This window comes from Capricornis sumatraensis, chromosome 16 (genome assembly GCF_032405125.1).
Source record: "Capricornis sumatraensis isolate serow.1 chromosome 16, serow.2, whole genome shotgun sequence".
NCBI classification, from domain to species: domain Eukaryota; kingdom Metazoa; phylum Chordata; class Mammalia; order Artiodactyla; family Bovidae; genus Capricornis; species Capricornis sumatraensis.
Genome location: NC_091084.1, coordinates 39033256 through 39055441, shown reverse-complemented (window position 1 = coordinate 39055441; position 22186 = coordinate 39033256).

Here is a 22186-nt window from a genome sequence, read left to right as displayed (position 1 = left end):
ATTGCTAGTAAAGTAATGCTCAAAATTCTCCAAGCCAGGCTTCAGCAATACGTGAACTGTGAAATTCCTGATGTTCAAGCTGGTTTTTGAAAAGGCAGAGGAACCAGAGATCAAATTGCCAACATCCACTGGATCATGGAAAAAGCAAGAGAGTTCCAGAAAAACATCTATTTCTGCTTTATTGACTATGCCAAAGCCTTTGACTCTGTGGATCACAATAAACTGTGGAAAATTTTGAAAGAGATGGGAATACCAGACCACCTGACCTGCCTCTTGAGAAACCTATATGCAGGTCAGGAAGCAACAGTTAGGACTGGACATGGAACAACAGACTGGTTCCAAATAGGAAAAGAAGTAGGTCAAGGCTGTATATTGTCACCCTGCTTTTTTAACTTCTATGCAGAGTACATCATGAGAAACGCTGGACTGGAAGAAACACAAGCTCGAATCAAGATTGCCGGGAGAAATATCAATAACCTCAGATATGCAGATGACACCACTCTTATGGCAGAAAGTGAAGAGGAACTAAAAAGCCTCTTGATGAAAGTGAAAGAGGAGAGTGAAAAAGTTGGCTTAAAGCTCAACATTCAGAAAACGAAGATCATGGCTTCTGGACCCATCACTTCATGGGAAATAGATGGGGAAACAGTGGAAACAGTATCAGACTTCATTTTTGGGGGCTCCAAAATCACTGCAGATGGTGACTGCAGCCATGAAATTAAAAGACACTTAATTCTTGGAAGAAAAGTTATGACCAACCTAGATAGCCTATTCAAAAGCAGAGACATTACTTTGCCTACTAAGGTCCATCTAGTCAAGGCTATGGTTTTTCCAGTAGTCATGTATGGATGTGAGAGTTGGACTGTGAAGAAGACTGAGCACCAAAGAATTCATGCATTTGAACTGTGGTGTTGGAGAAGACTCTTGAGAGTCCCTTGGACTGCAAGTAGATCCAACTAGTCCATTTTGAAGGAGATCAGCCCTGGGATTTCTTTAGAAGGAATGATGCTAAAGCTGAAACTCCAGTACTTTGGCCACCTCATGCGAAGAGTTGACTCATTGGAAAAGACTCTGATGCTGGGAGGGATTGGGGGCAGGAGGAGAAGGGGATGACCAAGGATGAGATGGCTGGATGGCATCACTGACTCGATGGACGTGAGTCTGAGTAGTTCGAACTCCGGGAGTTAGTGATGGACAGGGAGGCCTGGTGTGCTGTGATTCATGGGGTCTCAAAGAGTCGAACATGACGGAGTGACTGAACTGAACTGAACTGAACTTATGGGAGAAGAGTAAGGTAGAACAAATCAAATTTGGGCCTTTTAGTCCTCTTCTTTTGGTAGAAAGCAGTTGATTGTCCTAGAGTTGAAAATCCTCTAGTCCCCAGTGTCCAAGTTACTGCGACAGTGGTAGATTCTTCACTAAGTTCTTATGGAGCTTTTGTTTCTTTATTTTACAAAACTCTCATCATTATGCCAGTGGATTCATTCTCATATTCATTCTCATTCTTCCCCTCCCTCTATTCTGCTGCTGCTGCTGCTAAGTCACTTCAGACATGTCCGACTGTGTGCGACCCCATAGATGGCAGTCCACCAGGCTCCCCCGTCCCTGGGATTCTCCAGGCAAGAACACTGGAGTGGGTTGCCATTTCCTTCTCCAGTGCATGAAAGTGAAAAGTGAAAGTGAAGTCGCTCAGTCGTGTCTGACTCTTAACGACCCAATGGACTGTAGCCCACCAGGCTCCTCTGTCTGTGGGATTTTCCAGGTGAGAGTACTGGAGTGGGGTACCATTGCCTTCTCCTAGGGCATGATCAACTTCCCAGAAAAAAGCACAGTGTAATTCAGAAGCCTAAATTGTTGTTAAGATTCACTGTATGTTACAGTAATTATAAGCCAATTTATGTTTTCTAAAAGAAGAACAAAAATTATTAAAGAATTATCCAGCTTTGTTGAGACCTGAGCAATTAGTTTCTTCAGTGTTGCAGAGCCACTTAAAGCATCCACTGCTTATTTGTAGAATTAAAAAGCTTTGGCTATTATTTCTTGTTTAACAAACTTTGACCACACTCAGACTGGGAGCTCCATACAAAAGATGTACAGGCCTGAAAAAAAAATTAAAAAAAAAAACTGATTAAATTTTAACCAGCTGCTGGGCAGATAGTTTGCCTGAGGCACATTTGTCAGTTTCAAAGGGTCTTTTTATTAATTTTGCATTTTGTATTTTGTTAGTGGAAAGAGCTCCCTCTTTGGGGACTGCCAAAAGCTATAGGCTGCGAATCTTCAAGCAGCCCAAGGACGCTTCTGAGAATGCCAAGTAGATTTGGATTCCTGAGCAATCCCCATTACAGGAGTTTTATCGGTCCTAAAAATATATTAACTTTAGGGGTGAGCTATTTGAATTAATGTTACAGGATCCCTACTGACTCTGCTTTGGTTAACATGAATCCTGCTATTTGCCTGTAAGACTATGTATGACCTTAGCTGTGTGAACTTAAGCAATTTGCTTGACCTCTCTGAGACTCAGGTTTTTGGTCTATTAAATAATGTGGTGAGAAGCTTATCTCTGTGGTCCGTGCAGCACTGGATTAGCTGGTTTATGACTGGATGGGGAGTTCTGACACAATAAAACTCTTGTGTTTTTCTTTTTCATGATAATTATATTATTAGTAGTAACCTGAATTTATTAAAATGTTTGTATGCCCACTTCTATGTTCAGCACTTTACATACATTTTATATTTATTTTTTCAGAGAAAACTTCTGAAACTGGTACTATCATTATTCCCTTTTACAGGTGAGGCATCTTAGGGTACAAGAGATTAAGAAATTTACCAAAATTTAAATAATAAGTGGCTGAGCCAGGAGTTGAAAATAAGCCTGCTTGATGCCGGAAGCTGGTATTAAATAGTCTATTTTTTTGCTCTGAATATAAAGGATCAGCTTCTGTTTCTGGGCTTGAAATGTGCTCTGACTTCATACAAATATTTCCAAATTTCATATTCACCTGGCATTGGATGTGGTGAAAATATTATGCCACACTCAAAAGCTGTCCTGTAAGATTCGGACAGGCCTCTGCTTGCTTAGGCAACTCTAGGCTGAAGGGGACCACCTGCAGCAGAGAGACAATTTGTGAAAAGGAGGCAGAACTCAGGGGTTAAATGGAAAATACAAACCTCTTCTGTGATGCTGGGAATTTCTAAGTTCTACTCAGAACTACTCAGGCATCTTCAAACAGCATTAAATACAAAGTAGGAAAGTCTACCCTCAGGCTAGAATTTGTAGACAACTTACCTGCAGCAGAATAGGCTAAATTTCTGCCTGAAGACAAAGAATCAGGGCATATATTTACAAACAGAAGGAAAAAGCAATACATGTATGTATAGATTTTTTTGAATGTATATTTCTTTTTTGTATTGTAGCTTTATACATATATATTATACATAAATATATTGTTTCACCAGTGAGACTTTTTAACTTTTTATCCCAAATCAATACCTGGTGGACTGACTTTTGCATTATTTAATGTACTTAGCTATTAGGACAGACAAGGTACTATCAGCCTTTATGTGATCATACTTCCATGGTCTTTAAATTCCTGCAGAGGATTCTTTTACTTCATCTCCAAAAGCAAATCCTCTGAGGTATGCTGCCCTACCACAAATGTGGCTTTTTTACTTGCTGTTTCTCTAGCTTGGGTTCTTCAATCATGATGACAACCTATTGATTAAAAAGTTGAGGTGAGGAGGCAAATTGCACAAAGCTCTTCTGTGATACTTGGGGTGGAGTGGGCTATGTCCCAAAGGGGCTTATTTGATTCTTTTTAACTAAACTCTCCTGGCCTGGCTTTCTGCAATAATACTTGGCTCTGCTATTCAGTGTATTATAACTAACAAAGTGGAATGTTTGCTTGAACTGGCCCAGGAGCCCCAAAGAACTTCCACAGCAATGTTAGTTAATGAAAGAGAAACACATACATTTATAATAACATTTAAAAGTTATTTCATTTAGTAAATGCTTATAGGCTTAAAAAAAAAACTTAGAAAGAAAAGGAAACAAAATATATTGGACAATCACAAAAATGTAGGATTTCAGGCTCAGGAAAATGACGTAGTTTACACAAGATTATGTGGAAAAATATACTGAAACTTAGAGTCTGGTTTGTCATTCTTGACTGAGTTCTCTTTTCACTGCACCTGCAGTTCCCTAAAGTTCCAATTTCATTAGTATCTTGTGTCTATTATATAATAGTAGATTCATATATATTTAGAATTTCTATGTCGTCACAGTGAGTTAAGACTTTAAGTAGTGATCAGTGATGGAGAAGGCAGTGGCACCCTACTCCAGTACTCTTGCCTGGACAATCCCATGGACGGAGGAGCCTGGCGGGCTGCAGTCCATAGGGTCTCTGAGAGTTGGACACGACTGAGCGACTTCACTTTCACTTTTCACTTTCATGCATTGGAGGAGGAAATGGCAACCCACTCCAGTATTCTTGCCTGGAGAATCCCAGGGACGGGGGAGCCTGGTAAGCTGCCGTCTATGGGGTCTCACAGAGTCAGACATGACTGAAGCGACTTAGCAGCAGCAGCAGTGATCAATGATAATACTTCTGTAAGAAACGCCGCAGGAAGAAAGAGCCACCCCTATGGACCGTTGATCAGGGCCTTTATTGGGCTGGTCACTCTCGGGCAGAACTCCCGGGGGTGGGTGAGCAAGGAAGCGAAGGGAGTCTGCGAGGTATGAGGGGTGGGGAAGGGTTTTATAGCCAGGGCCGGGCTCCCATATAAGGAAGAAAGCGCGGGCTCAGCGGTGATTGGTGTCCAAGGGCTCTTGTTGGCACCTGATTGGACGGCTTGGTTGTCGGCCCGCCTCCGGGACTTGTCTGTGGCACTTTTCCTGGGCATGCCTCAACATGCCCGACCTTGCCCGACCTTTCATCCCGGCCTTTTTGATATAGGACAAGGGGCGCCGGTTCTCTCTGGCTACTTACTGCTGAACGGGGGCGATGAGGGGTAGGGTGTGGCCGGGATGACAGGGGGCGTCTGCCGTTAATTTTGTCATGGAGTGCTTGTTGGAAGCCCTTGGTACTGCTGTCAGAGCACCATCAGCTGGACCGCGTTGAGCTGTTGTTTGATAAAGGCCAAAAGCTTATTTAGGATACAGGGCCCGAAAGTCAGGAGCAGCAGGAGAATGATTGGTCCCATTAGGGAGGATAGCAAAGTTGTCAGCCAAGGGGAGCTCTGGAACCAGGACTCAAACCAGCCCTTCTGGGCCTCCCTCTCTCTCTTCCTGTGTTCTAACTGTAATCGTCAGCAGCCACAGCGGGTGATGCCAGGCCAGCATCGGATCGAATTGGACTGTGGTCTCTCAGTCATTCAGGAATCGACGACAGAGGGGTTCAGGTGATGGTCAGTTTGGTCGGCCCTGATCTCCTGGGGCCAGAGGCTGGGTGGGCCCCTCGTCGTCTGTTGGTTGTGGCAGGACCCGGTCTGCGTGTTCCCTCAGCAAGGATCGTAGGAGGGAGAAGAGGGGAGGTACCCCGCGAGTTGGGGAGCCTCTCCCTCTGGGAGGTGAGTCAGGAGATAGGGCCTGCCGTAGAGCAGTTCAAAAGGGGTCAAACCTGTTTTGGAGTGTGGTGTGGTGCGAATGCGAGTGAGCACCAGAGGAAGGAGGTCGACCCAAGACAGCCGCAGTTCTGAGGCAAGCTTGGTCAGATGCGTCTTGATGATGCCGTTCACCCGCTCTACCTTGCCTGACGACTGGGGCCGATAGGGAATGTGGAGATGCCAGTTGATACCCAGGGCCGCAGCCACCTGCTGAGAGATCTGCGAGATAAATGCAGGCCCACTGTCAGACTGGAGAGAGTTTAGCAACCCAAATCTGGGAATGAGATGGGCCGTCAAGACCTCCGCCACCGCCGCTCCCATCTCCCTGGCAGGGGTTGGCCATGAATCAGCTTTTTTGCATCGGCGTACAATGTTGTCGCCGCCGCTAGTGCCTGCAGGCAGGGGAACCATCCCCTGGCTGTGGGGTCAAGTTGTTTGGATATGTAAGCAATAGGCAGCAATTCGGGGCCAATCGGTTGCACCAAGTCTCCAAAGGCTATTCCTCCCTTTTCATCAGAGTATAGATGGTGCGGATAGTTGGGATTTGGGAGAAAGAGAGGGGGTGCAGCCAATAGGGTTGAGCGTAAAGCGTGGAAGGCCTGAGTCACTTCGGTGGGGGAAGACAGCGGCCCTGTAGGAGTCTCTTTAACTGCAGCATATAGAGGTTTGGCCAGGGTAGCATAATTTGGGACCCAGTGTCGGAAGAATCCCGTCAGTCCTAAGAAGGACAATATCTGGTCTCCGTCGGCCAGAGGGCAGATGGACCAGAGGAGGCTACACCGGTCTGCTGTCAGGGCTTTAGTGGTCGGAGTGATTTGGAGGCGACAGAAGTCTGATTTCTGAGACGACAGAAGTCTGAGTCAGTTGGGCTTTGGATTGTGAGGCTCTGTAACCCTGGGAACCAAGGAAATTGAGGAGAGTTGTAGTATGTTGTCGGGAGGTCTCTTCTGACGGGCTGCAAAGGAGCAAGTTGTCTACATATTGGAGGAGGGTGCTAGGGCGAAGCGAGCATCTGGCCAGGTCCCGGGACAGAGCCTGCCCGAAGTAGTGGGGACTGTCTCTGAACCCCTGAGGGAGTACAGTCCATGTGAGTTGTGTGGTCAGCTGGGTGTCGGGGTCAGTCCAGGTGAAAGCAAAGAGGAATTGGCAGTCGGGGTGGAGTGGGATGGTAAAAAAGGCATCCTTGAGGTCAGTAACGGTGAAATGAGAGGTCTGAGGAGGTATGGAAGAAAGGAGGGTGTAGGGGTTAGGGACAAGTGGATGGGCAGGGATCACCGCCGCGTTGATCAGGCGGAGATCCTGCACTAGCCGGTAGTCTCCTGAAGCCTTTCGAACAGGGAGGATGGGCGTGTTACAGGGGAAGGTCGTGGGGATCAGGAGACCCTGTCCCATGAGACGGTCGATGATGGGCTTTAGCCCCTTGAGGTTGCGAGTAGACAAAGGAAACTGGGACCGGGCTGGGAAACAGTTGGGGTCCCTTAGCCAGATGAGGACTGGAGGGTGGTGCCGGGCCACCACCGGGGCTCGGGTGTCCCAGACCTCAGGATTAACAGAAGGGGTTGGAGGGTCAACAAGTAGCATTAGGAAGGCCCCTGATGTGGGAGCCGATCCTGGAGCTAGCTGAAGAGTGGCCTTCAGCTTAGCAAGTATACCTCTTCCCAAGAGAGGAGTAGGGCAGGAGGGGATGACCAAAAAGGAGTGGGTAAATAGACAGGAATCTAACTGACAAGATAATGGCTGGGTTTGGAGCGGACACGAGGGTTGGCCGTCAATGCCCATAATCGAAACCTGGGAAGGATGTAGAGTGCCTCCAAAAGAGGGAAGGACCAAATAGGTAGCCCCCGTATCAACCAAAAAATTGATGGACTTACCCGCTACCCTGGGCTCAGCTTGGGTTATTGGGGTCCCCGAGTCTGGGCAGTGTCAGTCACCATCGAAGCTCAGCAGCTCCAAAGCCGAAGGAGGGCAGGAGGTCTCCCTGGGGCACTCTGGTCCCCGGCCCCTAGAGGTCGAGGCCCGAGAGGCGTGGGGACAGTCACTAGCCCAGTGTCCTCGTCGTTTGCACAATGGGCACGGCTTGGAAGGAGGCCGCGGATTGGGGCACATCTTGGCCCAGTGCCCTTCTTCGCTGCACTTGAAGCAGGCCCCCCAAGGGGGGTTTTGGGGCCCCGAGCCCGCCGCCGGCCGCAGGGCCGCTACCAAGGCCTGGGTTTGCTAGTTTAGGAGGCTTGCCTGAAATTCGGCCTTTTGCTTGAGCCTTACCTTTCGGCTGGCCTCAGCAGTTTCCTCGCGGGCATGGTAGACCTTAAAAGCCATTTTTACCAGGTCTCGGATAGGGGTCTGAGGGCCGTCCTCAGCCTTGGCGAACTTTTTTCGGATATCGGGGGCAGACTGGGAGATAAAACGATTGGCCAAGGTGGCCGCCCCGATGGGGGACTCAGGGGACAGCCTGGTGTATTGGATGAGGGCCTCGGTCAGATGATAAAGGAACATGGCTGGGTTTTCGTCGGGCCCCTGGGTCACCTCATCTAGTTTGAGGAGGTTTATAACCTTATGAGAGGACGTTTCCATCCCATCGAGGATACACTCTATCATATAGCGTACTCGTGGCCGGCCGCCACCCCTTTCCTGGTAGTTCCAATCAGGGTCAGTGTCAGGAACCGCCTGGGCCCCTGGGGGGCGCTCGGGGGAGGGGTTGGCATAGTGCCGCTGGTCGGCCTGAGCCTTGGCTGCCATCCAGATGGCCTGCCTCTCTTCCGGGGTGGTGGTAGACCCCAGGATGACATATATGTCCTGCCATGTCAAGGCGTAGGCGCGGGTCAGACCAGTAAACTGCTTAATGTACTGAGTGGGGTTGGAGGAGAAGGAACCCAGTTTGGCCTCAATCTGTGCTAAGTCTTGGAGGGAGAAGGGGACATGGACTTGGGCTAGACCCTCAACTCCGGCTACTTGTCGGAGAGGGAGTAGCGGGGCTGGGGGAGGGGGAGGGGAGGCTCCCGGAGGGTTGCTGTGGGAGCGAGTGTGGGAGCTAACTGGGGAAGGGGAGGGAGTGACGGGGGGAAGAGGAGGATACAAGATAGGGTTAAGGGCCAGAGGATCCGGGACTGGTGGTGGAGTCTCGGGGGCTGGAGCGGAGGTAGGAGGGACTGGAGTGGAAGGGGAGGGGGCAGGAACCAGAGTGGAAGGGGTAGGGGCCGTGGGAGAGGTATAGGGAGGAGGGGCCACCAGATCTTCCAGGGGAACAGAGAAAGCAGAGGACTCAGAGATGGGAGGAGCTGGTTTGGCCCGGGAGGATGGAATCGGGGGAGCCATGATAAGCAGGATTTGGCGGGGAGTGCACGTGGTGCACAGGGTGGGGCGAGAGCGCAACGCCAAAAGGCCTGAACATAGGGGACCTCAGACCATTTTCCCGTTCTCCGGCAGTAATTATCTAAATCACAGAGGACGTCAAAGTCAAATGTCCCTGTGGTTGGCCACTGTGAGCCATTATCTAGGGGATACTGAGGCCAGGCTTGTGAACACAGAGAAGTGAGCTGCTTGGGGCGGATATATCCCTTTAGTCTTAGGGTCCGCAGGTTAGCCAGCAGGCACTCTAAGGGGGTGGAGTATTGGGGATCGGGTTTGGAGGCCGTCGATCCCATGGCGACCACAGAGCGTGGAGGCAACCCTCGCTGCCCAAACGTCTTCAGATGTGCCAAGGGAAGCCGGAGGTCCGTGCAGCCGTTCGGAACGTCTTCCTCACGAGCTGGGGACCAGGAAGGGCCGAAGCCGGAGGTCTACTCAGCCGCTAGGGACGTCTCCCTCACAAGCTGGTGACAGGGAGGGCCCAGTAAGTGCGCACCTGTTACCGGGCCCTAGGAGGTGGTCGCCAGGGAGGGTGGGCCCCAAAGCCGAAGGGACTTACCCCATATCCTGCCATCCGGGGGGTTGGTCAGCCGCCTGGGTCCGGGGCTACCGTGGCGGTGGAGCTCGAGGGGGCCTCTATGGCGAGTGCGGAGGCCCTCACCTCGAGCCCCACGTTGGGCGCCAGATGTAAGAAATGCCACAGGAAGAAAGAGCCACCCCTATGGACGGTTGATCAGGGCCTTTATTGGGTTGGTCGCTCTCGGGCAGAACTCCCCGGGGCGGGTGAGCAAGGAGGCGAAGGGAGTCTGCGAGGTATGAGGGGTGGGGAAGGGTTTTATAGCCAGGGCCGGGCTCCCATATAAGGAAGAAAGCACGGGCTCAGCGGTGATTGGTGTCCAAGGGCTCGTGTTGGCACCTGATTGGACGGCTTGGTTGTCGGCCCGCCTCCGGGACTTGTCTGAGGCACTTTTCCGGGACATGCCTCAACATGTCCGGGCATGCCTCAACATGCCCGACCTTGCCTGACCTTTCAACTTCCATATCTAACAATGCTTCTAGTGGATCTTCGCTGAGTAACAAATAAACCCCACAATTAAAATAAGACCTACTTATTATCTCAGTTTCTATGAGCCAGGATCTGGGCCTGGCTTTGCCACATCCATGCTTCATAGTCTCTCACACGGCTGCTATCACAATGGCAGACCAGGGTTATTTTGAAGGTCAGTCTGTGGTTGTCAGTAGCATTCAGTTGGTTCCTCATGGGAAGTTGGATGAGGGTGTCAGTTACTCACTGGTGGGATTGCTCCCAGTTCCTTGCCCTACAGGCCACTGCAAGACGGCAGCTTTTTTCCTCAAGGTATGCAAGCCAGCAAAGGATGGAGAGTTTGTTAGTGAGACAGAAGTTATCTTTATAACGGGATCATGGAGGTGTCTTTGCCTCAATGTTACCATATTCTATTCATTAAAAGCAAGCTACTCAAGGAGAGGATATCTACAAGGTTGTGAATACAACAACTCAACAACTGAACAACTCAATTTGAAACACTTTTCTGCTTATTGTCAAGTATTTTAGTTCTCTTTTAAACAAGTTAGATATTATTTTACTGTTATTTTAAATAGAAAAGATTTGCTTATTTTTGTTGTTGTTCAGTCTCTAAGTCATGTCAGGCTCTTTGCAACCCCATGCACTGCAGCACACCAGGCTTTCCTTTCCTTCACTATCTCCTGGAGTTTGCTCAAACTAATGTCCATTGAGTTGATGATGCCATCCAACCATCGTGCCCTTCTCCTCCTGCCCCCAGTCTTTCCCAGCATTAGAGTCTTTTTCAATGTGCGGGCTCTTTGCATCAGGTGGCCAAAACATTGGAGCTTCAGCTTCAGCATCAGCCCTTGCAATGAATATTCAGGACTGATTTCCTTTAGGATTGACTGGTTTGATCTCCTTGATGTCCAAGGGACTCTCAGAATCTTCTCAGCACCACAATTCAAAGGCATCGATTCTTCTTGCTCAGCCTTCTTTATGGTCCAAATCTTACATCTGTACATGATTATTTGGAAAAACCATAGCTTTGACTATATGGACCTTTGTCAGAAAAGAGTTGTCTCTGCTTTTTAATACACTGTCTAGGTTTATCATAGCTTTTCTTTCAAGGAGCAAGTGTCCTCTAATTTTGTGGCTGCAGTCACTATCTACAGTGATTTTGGAGCCCAAGAAAATAAAATCTGCCACTGTTCCCATTTTTTCCCCCTATTTGCCATGAAGTGATGGAACCAGATCACATGATCTTCGTTTGTTGAATGTTGACTTTTAAGCCAGCTTTTTCACTCTCCTCGTTCACCCTCATCAAGAGGTTCTTTAGTTCCTCTTTGCTTTCTGCCATTAAAGTGGTATCATCTGCATGTCTGAGGTTGTTGATATTTCTCCTGACAGTCTTGATTCCAGTTTGTGATTTATCCAGCCTGGCACTTTGCATGATGTACTCTGCTTATAAGTTAAATAAGCAGGGTGACAATATATAGCCTTGACATACTTCTTTCCCAATTTTGAACCAGTCTGTTGTTCCATGTCCAGTTCTAACTGTTGCTTCTTGACCTACATACAGGTTTCTCAGGAGGCAGATGGTCTGGTATTTCCCTCTCTTTAAGAATTTTTCAGTTTTTTTGTGATCCACACAGTCAAAGGCTTTAGTGTAGTCAATGAAGCAGAAGTAGATGTTTTTCTTAAATTCCCTTGCTTTTTCTATGATCTAAGGGATGTTGTTAATTTGTTCTCTGGTTACTCTGCCTTTTCTAAATCCAGCTTGTATATCTGAAAGTTCTTAAAGTAATGTTGAAGCCTAGCTTGAAGAATTTTGAGCATTACCTTGCTAGCATGTGAAATGAGCAAAATTGTACAGTAGCTCAAACATTCTTTAGCATTGCCCTTCTTTGGGAATGGAATGAAAACTGACCTTTTCCAGTGGCCATTGTTGGGTTTTCCAAATTTGTTGGCATATTGAGTGCAGCACTTTAATAGCATCATCTTTTAGGATCTTTTAGCAATCACCATATCTTATTGGTTTTCCAAATGTCCTTCTGGAATAGTTTTTCTCTTTATTCTGGTACAATGTTACTTCTTCCTGATTAGGATATATGAACATTTTTGGTGGCAAATATTAATATAAGAATCTTTATTTTATCTATATTTTCAAAAGAAAGTTTTAATGCTTAGACAAACCTAAGTTCACAGTTATTTTTCCTTTAACACTAAAGATACTCTTTTGTCTTTGCTTTGTTGTTGTTCTGTTGCTCAGTGATGTCTGACTCTCTGCGACCCCATGTACTGCAGCACACCAGGCTTCGCTATCCTTCACTATCTCCTAGTTTTTTTAAACTCATGTCCATTGATTTGGTGATGTCATCCAACCAGCTCAGCCTCCGTTGCCCCCTTCTCCTCTAGCCCTCAATCTTTCCCAGCATCAGGGGCTTTTCCAGTGAATCAGCTCTTTGTATCAAGTGGCCAGAGTATTGGAGCTTTAGCTTCCATACCAGTTCTTCCAATAAATATTCAGGGTTGATTTCTTTTAGGATTGACTGCTTTGATCTCCTTGCAGTCCAAGGGACTCTCTCAAGAGCCTTCTCCAGCCCCACAGTTCAAAAGCATCAATTCTTCTGTATGGTCCTACTGTCACATCCATACATGCTGCTGCTGCTGCTAAGTCACTTCAGTCATGTCCGACTCTGTGCAACCGCATAGACGGCAGCCCATCAGGCTTCCCCGTCCCTGGGATTCTCCAGGCAAGAACACTGGAGTGGGTTGCCATTTCCTTCTCCAATACATGAAAGTGAAAAGTGAAAGTGAAGTCACTCAGCTGTGTCTGACTCTTAGCGACCCCATGGACTGCAGCCTACCAGGCTCCTCTGTCCAGGGGATTTTCCAGGCGAGAGTACTAGAGTAGGTTGCCATTGCCTTCTCCCATTCATACATGACTACTGGAAAAACCATACCTTTGACTATATGGACCTTTGTTAAGGTCTTTGTACATCCATCATTTCCGTAAAGGAGTTTATAGTCAGTGTGGTGGTTAATTTTATGTGTCAACTAGACTGGGTGATGCTGTGCTCAGACATTTGGTCTAACTTTATCCTGGGAGTTTCTGTGAAAGTGTTTTTGTGTGCTGTTAACATTTAAATTGGTAACATGAGTAAAACAGATTGCCCTTCCTAATGTGGATGAGCCCCATCCAATCAGTTGAAGGTACGAGTAGAACAAAAAGACTGACCCCCTCGCCCACTGCCATGAGCCAGAGAGTATTCTTCCTGCCTGGCTGTCTTTTAATTCGGACATTGGTTCTTTTTCTGCCTTCAGACTCAAACTGAAATATCGCCTCTTTCTTGTTCTGGAAACTGCCACCCTGTGAAGTATTAGAACTTACACCATTGGCTCTTTTGGGTGTCCAGCTTTCAGACTTCGGACTTGTCAACCTCCATAATTATGAAAGCCAATTTCTTATAATAAAATCAATCTTGTTGTCTGTCTGTCTCTACACATTCATACACGCACGTGTGCACATATAGACACACATAAAACCTATTTGTTCTGTTTCTCTAGAGACCGTTGACTAGTATAGTCTGTCTGATTATCACTGTGTGTGTGTGTGTGTGTGTGTGTGAGTGATTTTTCTTTTTCCCTGTTCTCTGGCTGGTTTTGTTTTTTTGTTGTTGTCATTCTGCTTTACCTGGTATAAATTAAAAAAAAATCTGTCTTAGTTGTTAAGTTTAGTGCTTTCTTCATCTATTCATTTATGTGTTTCATTAATTAGGCCTAATTCTCACCCACTTTAAAAATATTTCTTTTCCAGCATATCTCTGTTCTCTTTTTCCTGGTACTCTGATTAAACATGTGTTAGACCTTCTCATTCTATCCATCGTATATTTTAACTTTCTGTATTTTTGATGATTTTGGTGTTACACTCTAGGTAATTATTTCATATATATCATCACAAATTCTTTTTTCACTAATTCTGTCATCACTAATTCTCTCTTCAGTTTAATCATATCTACTACTATCATATCAGTGAGTATAAACATATTTTTAATAATTGTATATTTTCTACTTTATACCTTTTCTGATCTGTGTGGCTATTTTATAGTGTTTAGTTGCTTACTTTTTAATTTTAAAAAATAATTCATATATAGTTCTCATATCTTTTATCTGATAACTGCAGTATGTGAAGTTCCTGATTGGTTTAGCGTATGTTGTCCAGAAATCAAAGGTTGTATGCAATCGTATTTTTAAGGAGCACATTCCTAGGTAGCAGGAGTGAAGGCAAAAGAAGTGAGACAGGGAAGAGAGCCATCTAAATGAGGATGTGTTACCAGTTGGCTGCCCCTAAGTGCAACTGAGTATGCCATAGCATATGATTATGCTATATAGTAGCCTTTCAAGAAGGCATTTAAACTTCTTTCCAGGATCATTTATCAGAGAAAGGCATGAGAAAGGATTTTCCCATTGGCTCCTTTTCCTATTGGTCAAAAGTTGACCCATGGGGCATCCACAATCCTGGTTTCCCCATGTGTCAACACTGAGCAAGATCTCTCAGTGTTTTTCACCTTGGTAGCAACAGGGAATATTCAACAGTTTTGAATATTCTTTGGAAGGAGTAATGCTGAAGCTGAAGCTCCAATACTTTGGCCACCTGATGGGAAGAACTGACTCATTGGAAAAGACCCTGATGCTAGGAAAGATTGAAGGCAGGAGGAGAAGGGGATGACAGAGGGTGAGATGGTTGGATGGCATCACTGACTAGATGGACATGAATTTGAGCAAGCTCTGGGAGTTGGTGATGGACAGGGAAGACTGGTGTGTTGCAGTCCATGGGGTTGCCAAGAGTCGGACACGACTGAGTGACTGAACTGAACTGAACTGAGCGACAAGAAAGCCCTGGGACAGGAATTGAAAAGCATGTAATGCAAACATGAGGTAGATCTGCATGAAGCTGGTCAGAACCCACACAGAACTGGTCATGAGAGCAATGACCAGAATGTGAGAGTGATGAGGTCAAGTGCACCAGAACTGTTAGCTCAGAGATGGGTGAGGCAGGGTCTACATCTAGTATGTGTTGTTTCTGCTGATTCTTACTTATGATGGTTAATTTATTTATATTCTTAATCTTTTATTAAAAGATCTTGGTTGCTTGATGTTAAATTTTGGAAATCCTGTGTAGCCTAAATCAAGAGTGCTTTCATCAAAAAGAAGAATGTACTTATTTGCTTCTTCTGGGAGCCAGAGAGTTAACTCCTACCTGGACTCTTTAAACTCCTTCCTGGATTTCTAGTTTAGTGTGAATGTCCAAGGATAACAAACTCCGGCCCAAGGCATAGTCTCCAAGATAGAGTGCTAATGTTGGCATTTGCTTCAAAAAAAAAAATGTTGCCTTCCATATTTGCACATAGATCATGCTCGTGTGTTTTATCTTTTTTGCCTTTGAGTGGAAGGACCAATGCTTGGAGATTTCTCTTACTTTCTGAAGCCTAGCAGTGCACTCAGTAGTATGTTTTATACAGCATATAGTTGGTGTGCATTGAGAGCACTGCTGAGTATCTGACTGTCATAATTTTGAAAGCCAACTCACCTTTTCTTGATCATTTTCAAAACTGGAAAGGATGGGGATTACAGTGGCCAAGGAAGAAGTTCAAGAGATGGTAACAGGTTTTTTATCCTATTCTAGATATCAATTTAAAGTCTGCGCTTGTGTTCTCCTACCTATGACAGGGAATATGCTGAACCATTTCCTTGGATGGCTGGGTTCAGGCTGGCCTTGGAAAGGAAACGATCAAAACTAGTTTCTGCGGGCTTCCTGCAAGTTTAGCCCAGATCCTGCTGGGGCGTTAGCCATGCTTGACACTCCTTCTCTGCAGGCTTGGCTCTGGAGCAGGTGTGTTTTTAAGACAGTGATGACCACAGGTGTGAGTGATGTGGGCAGACAAGTGTAAGACAGGAAAAATACAGGCTTCAGCAGCACGGCCAGGTGTGTCAGGAGCTCATCTGGCCACTGAACCCTGAGGGGTTGGGCTCTTCCTGCTAGAATAGAGTGGGGTAAGCACAGAGGGAGAGCACAAGCACTGTGAAGATGAATGAGGGACTGTTAGACCCAGAAGGTGGAGGTGGGACCTCCCGAACACTCCAAACTCTCAAGGGGGAACTAAAATTAGAGGCGATGGAGGCAGGGCAGTGACTTAGCAGCAGCAGCAGCAGCTTGGCTGAGGATACAAGTTAGGTAGGAGTATCTGGTCAAGAAATAGATGGTGTGCAAAGATAATAAGATTAGGCAAAGTGTTAAAGCTGTAAAGAGACTTTCAAAGAGACTTGAGTATCACTTAGTCTAGTGCTCAACCCAGGACTCCTACCTCTGGTGACACAAGAAGTTTTTGTCTAGTGTAAGGGCATGTCTTTAAGTAACACTGAATCTCTAATGAGAATGTTACTTCATTTTCAGATCTTCTCTAATTCTCCAATTTACCAAGAAGAAAGCTTTAGGTTATTGTTACTGTGTCTTCAACACCTCTGACAGGTGCTGTGTTCACGTTTTTACAAAGCAAAAAGAATTTGGCAGGCAAAAATGCCCAGCTGGAATTTAATGACATTGTTGTGTATCATTGAAGTTTTAATTTTTTTTCTTTTTGGTTACCTTTTAGACTTGCTAAAACAGATGACAGTAATAGAAAGTTTCCTTTGCCAATAAATTTTAATTGGCTTTTAAAAAGAAAAATATTAAATAAAATTTAAGGAAATTATTTAAGGAAAATAGTAAATATATAGGCGAAAATTAGATATGACACAATTGGAAAGATGGTATGAAGATGACTAAGAATTAAGAATATTAATCTGGTACACTCCTCTGATTTTATGGTTCATGCATAGGAGAATTAGAGAAGACATTACCTTCTCAGGGCCACACATCCCATTAGTATCAGAACAGGACATGCAAACCAAGTTTCCAAACACCCAATCCATATCTCTGAGCACCATCCGAGGCTATATTCCTAACTTTAGCAACACTGAATAAAGCAGTATGGGAGGAAGAGCCAAAAGCAATAAGCCATGAAAGTGAAAGTCGTGTCTGCCTTTTTGTGACTCCATGACCTGTAGCCCACCAGGCTTCTCCATCCATGGGGTTTTCCAGGCAAGAATACTGGAGTGGGTTGCCATTTCCTTCTCCAGGGGATCTTCCCTACCCAGGGATTAAACCCAGATTCCTGCACTGCAGGCAGACGCTTTACCCTCTGAGCCACCAGGGAAGCCCTTAGTGAATAAGCCATAGTGCTCTGAACTAACTGCCAGTGAGAGAGGATAGAAAGATATTTTGACGTTTAAATTAAGGCCTTTTGTGTTTTGCCAGTTTCCTCTCTGCCTTCTCTTGCTCATTTTAATTGCACCAGAGCGACTTCACTTTCACTTTTCACTTTCATGCATTGGAGAAGGAAATGGCCACCCACTCTAGTATTCTTGCCTGGAGAATCCCAGGGACGGGGGAGCCTGGTGGGCTGCCGTCTATGGGGTCGCACAGAGTCGGACACGACTGAAGCGACTTAGCAGCAGCAGCAGCAGCAGCAGTCTTCCCTTATGTATGCACTTCCTCAAGAAATGATATGAAGGTCCTTAGTTACAAAATGCTTGTGCTTTTAGGAGAAATAGGAGGATTGCACTTATAGCCAAAGTGTTAGAGGATTTGAAGGAAAAGATTTTCTCTCCACTTCCAACTAGAAAGGATTCTCCTGGTCTTGGCATTTTTGAAAGTAAAGGAAAGTGCTATGTGAGTAAAGATGATGATTGGTCCTGGAGAAGGAGGTTCCAGACTGTCTCCCAGCCAGAAGAAGCCCTGAGGAGCTCAGACTTCAGATGGGTTTGTGGGATCCAAGAACAGAGGGTTTCTGCTTCTTTGGCAAGGCCAAAGAGATGAACTGGCTGCTTTGAGGTTGTCAGAGAGTTCCCAAACCCTAATATGGCTCAGAAGTAAAAGGAGTAGTCACCCTGAGGATGGGAATGGGGGATAGGTTTGCAGTGACAGCAGGGAGTTATCAATGAGGACGAAATAAGGTGAGGAGGATCTCAAAGTTTAGTCGAATTGTGGTGGTGGGGGGGAATGTCACATTCCACAGCTGATTTTTGGATTGAAATTCACATCTGATTTAAGAAGTAGGAATTACAGTGTGTGTGTGTGTGTGTGTGTGTGTGTGTGTGTGTATGTGCACGCGCATTCAGAGTGGAGAGGAGCTAGTTGCTAAATCCATAATTTGAATAAACTCTTAGAGGATAAATGGATAAATAGCATTCCAAAAAGCAAAATCCCTAGAAAGGAATTGGCGTATAATCAACCAGTGATTTTTTTTTTTTTTCCAGTAAAGTGAAAGAATAAGTTTCCTAAGAGAAGTTCAAACAAAATGCAGTGGGAGCTCAAAGGAAGGAGGGACTAATTCTCACTGGAGAGATGAGAGCACTTTCTCGGGGAATGGGTCATGTTGCCCAGACTTGGACAGGTGAGGAGGGAAAACACCGACTTGCAGTTCAGCCTCTGCAGAGGCAGATGCCTGGTGTCCAGGAGGTGCCAATAAATCTGATGTAATGGCCTGATGCTCCCTGTCTTCTATCCTCTTCTGTGCTTTTTGTAGAGGTAGGATGGTTTTTGGACATTGGTCTCAGAACAGGTTATAAGGCCAGGTGGCAAAGGGACTTCAGAGTTAACAAGCCAGGGCTCAAATCAGTGGTCTCTCTGAGCCTCAGTTTCCTTATCCAGAAAATGAGAACAATATAACCTACCACATATGATTGTCGAGAAAAAAGGTTAAATAATAATAGACCTAAAGCCTGGGAAATAGTGTTTGGCATTCAGCTGGGTTCCAGTAGCTATCGGCTTTTCTTCCCTTTTCTCCCACAGAGGAGAGACTTTCTCTCACCTCTGTATCCTGTATCCTTCACTGTGTCAGTATAGTGCCTTGTACATAGAAGGGGCAATGAAGAGTTTCTTGCTTTGACTTGCTCCAATTTAAAGAATATAAATTGAAGTATAGCTGAAAAACAGGCAAAGTAAATCAGCACTGGTGCATCGGCCCACTGTTAGATGATCAGATCAGAGAAAGTTTTCCATTTAGCCATGCAGTTTTTCTCTCTTTGGCTGTCAGTCAGCACAAAGGTAATCCCAAGAATCAAGGCACTGAAAAGTGAATTTCTGGCTGAACTGATCACAGCAGTCCTGACATCATACAGCTGCTGCTTTCCATAATCAATGCCAGAGCTTAGTTTATTCACCTTATGAGTCCCTCGTGAAATTCCAAACCCAGTACCTGATGGTAACATTTCCCCTAATTGATGCATGTTTGCTCTGGGAATTACATCCTGTTTGATTAATTTTGGGTTTGATTTCCCTCCTCCTAGTGCTATGATTTTCATGGCTAGAGCTGTTCTTTTGATGCTTTGCATGTGGTGGAAGGAGATGGATCTTTGGGCACTGAACTGGGTCCTAACGCTGGCCTCCTTGCTTTGAAGAAACAGTTCTTAGGAAAACACTGGGAAATGATTGACCTGGTGGATCTTGGTGGGACATTTTCACTTATGTTAGGAAGAGAAGAAGAGTAACACTGAGCATCAGACAGTGGGTTAGGCCATTTGTATCCAGAATTACGTAGCCATTATGTAAAATGAAGAAACTGATACTCAGAGTAAGAAAAACCATAAACCCGGTAAAAGGTAGAGCTTGTGTTCAAGTCTTATGTTCTTTGCCTTCAGCAAATCTTAAAAAAACAAAGTGGGATAGTTTTGTAAAAACTTAGATTTTTTTTTTTTTTGGAAAAGAAAATTAATTGTTCGTCACCACTTTTAGCTCTCTGATGTATTTTATTGCTGTCTTTCTTTCCATTTGCATGGTTTTGGATACAGTTTTGTAATTGCACCATTTGAAACATTATTCTTCAAGTCGTTAAATAAATATTTTCTTAGTAATAGTTTTGCCAGCGTTCTCAGAATTAAAATTTTCGCCTCCATTTATTGAACATTGGACAGTAGTTAAGGAAATTCTATACATAGAGACTTTCTAACTCGTAGATCTTAGCAGACCCTGGAGACTTGTTTACTTATTATGGACTGCAGAGTATAGAATATAACTCCCTCACAGTGATATGATCCTGTTGTGTCTTTCTGCCAAGGATTCCCAAACTATAACTCCTTTTCAGCCTCTCCCCTGGATTTCTTGACTGACCTACCTAGTCTTGTGTTTTACTTCCTGAATATATGTTTGTGGTTCTGCAAGAACATTCAGGCTCTTTTTAGCAAGTAACCCCACTTTATTTACAGTGTAGCAGAAAGCTCTATGACTCTGGACAAACTGCTTCAACTCATAGCTGGTTTTCCCCAGGTAAAACAAAGGGGATATTATATATATATATTTTTTTCACATGTATGTAAAATATATACATGTGTGTTGTTTGTTGTTCAGTTGCTAAGTTGTGTCCCACTCTTTGTGACTCCATGGACCGAAGCACTCCGGGCTTCCCTCTCCTTCACCGTCTCCTGGAGGTTGCTCAGACTTGTGTGCATTGAGTCTGTGATGCCATCTAACCATCTCATCCTCTGTCATCCCCTTCTCATCCTGCCCTCAATTTCTCCCATTGGGATCTTTTCCAGTGAGTCAGCTCTTTGCATCAGGCAGCCAAAGTACTGGAACTTCAGCTTCAGCATCAGTCTTTCCAGTGAATGTTCAGGGTTGGTTTCCTTTAGGATGACTGGTCTGATCTTGCAGTCTGAGAGACTCTCAAGAGTCTTCCCTAGCACCACAATTCAAAAGTATCATTATATTATATATTATAGGCCTGGCAGTATATCAGTCAGATAATGCAGGCATCCTGCCTGCAGCAAAGGCCACATGTGCTACTACAGGAAGATTCAATGTCCTCTCTTGGTCTTTAGCAGCTTAGGAAACCCCAGGGTGCAAAGATCCCCATAGGATCCAGGGGATGAAAAGTTAGTGGATATTGTCTGCCAACAATCAGCTGTTTGTTTGTTTTTTCTTTTTTCTGTTTTTAATTTTTTAAATTTATTTTTTATTGAAGGATAATTGTTTTACAGAGTTTTTTTGTTTTGTTTTTTATTTTCTGTCAACCCTCAACGTGAATCAGCCATAGGTATACATATATCCCCTCCCTTGTGAACCTCCCTCTTATCTCCCTTCCATCCCACCCCTCTAGGTTGATATAGAGCCCCTGTTTGAGTTTCCTGAGCCATACAGTAAATTCCCATTGACTAAGGGCAGGTGGCTGCGGCGGGCTGGCACACTAAGCGCAGGTGGCTGCGGCAAGCGCGGCCAAGAGCTATCCCAAGTCTGAAGTCAGGGACAGCAGCCCAGAGTGCCAGGCTGCGATGGTGCAGGAACGGCCGGGAGGAGCCAATTCGCGTCCGAGGTCGGGGCTGCAGCCGAGAGGAGCTACCCCACGTCCGAGGTCAGTGGCAGCCGGGAGGAGACACCCCGCGTCCGAGGTCAGGGCGGCGGGCGGGAGAAATTACCCAGCGTCCGAGGCCAGTGGTGGCCAGGAGAAGACACCCCACGTCCGAGGTCAGGGGCGGCCAGGAGAAGCCACCTCGTGCCTGAGGCCAGGGGTGGTGACCCTGAGGAGCCACCCTGAGCCCGAGGCCAGGGCGGCAACTGGGAGGAGCCACCCACCCCGAGGCCAGGGCCGGCGGCTGGGAGGAGCAACCTGAGGAGGCACAGGAGGGCCTAGAGGAGCCATCCCACGTTGAAGGTCAGGAACGGCAGCGGTAAGGAGATACCCCTCGTCCAAGGTAAGGGGCAGCGGCTGTACTTTGCTGGAGGAACCGTGAAGAGATACCCCATGCCCAAGTTAAGAGAAACCCAAGTAAGATGGTAGGTGTTGCAAGAGGGCATCAGAGGGCAGACACACTGAAACCATACTCACAGAAAACTAGTCAGTCCAATCACACTAGGACCACAGCCTTGTCTAACTCAATGAAACCAAGCCATGCTGGCGGGGCAACTCAAGACAGGCAGGTCATGGTGGAGAGGTCTGACAGAATGTGGTCCACTGGAGAAGGGAATGGCAAGCCACTTCAGTATTCTTGACTTGAGAACCCCATGAACAGTATGAAAAGGCAAAATGATAGAATACCGAAAGAACTCCCCAGGTCATTAGGTGCCCAATATGCTACTGGAGATCAATGGAGAAATAATTCCAGAAAGAATGAAGGGATGGA